Source organism: Corvus kubaryi, unplaced genomic scaffold (genome assembly GCF_017639235.1).
Source record: "Corvus kubaryi isolate FWS band 111438036 unplaced genomic scaffold, C.kubaryi_AGA036_p1.0 36627, whole genome shotgun sequence".
NCBI lineage: Eukaryota > Metazoa > Chordata > Aves > Passeriformes > Corvidae > Corvus > Corvus kubaryi.
Window position 1 is genome coordinate 1 of NW_024580908.1, and position 588 is coordinate 588.

The window sequence follows — 588 nt, forward strand, 5'->3', positions numbered from 1 at the left end:
TTGGATATGGGATACTGAATATGGGGTATTGAATATTAATTACGGGACATTAAATATTGGATATGGAATATTGAACATTGGCTATTGGATTATTAAATACTAGATATTGACTATTGGATACTGGGTATCAGATATTGGATATCAGATATTAAATACTGGATATTGACTATTGGATATCAGATATTGGATATTAAATATTAAATATTGGATATTGACTATTGGATACTGGATATCAGATATTGGATAGTAAATATTAAATATTGGATATTGACTATTGGGTATCAGATATTAAATACTGGATATTGACTATTGGATATCAGATATTAAGTACTGGATATTGACTACTGGATATGAGATATTGGATATTAAATATTAAGTACTGGATATTGACTACTGGATATCAGATATTGGATAGTAAATATTAAATATTAGATATTGACTATTGATATCAGATATTGGATATTAAATATTAAATATTGGATACTGACTATTGATATCAGATATTGGATATTAAATATTAAATATTGGATATTGACTATTGGATATCAGATATTGGATATTAAATATTGGATATTGACTATTGGATAT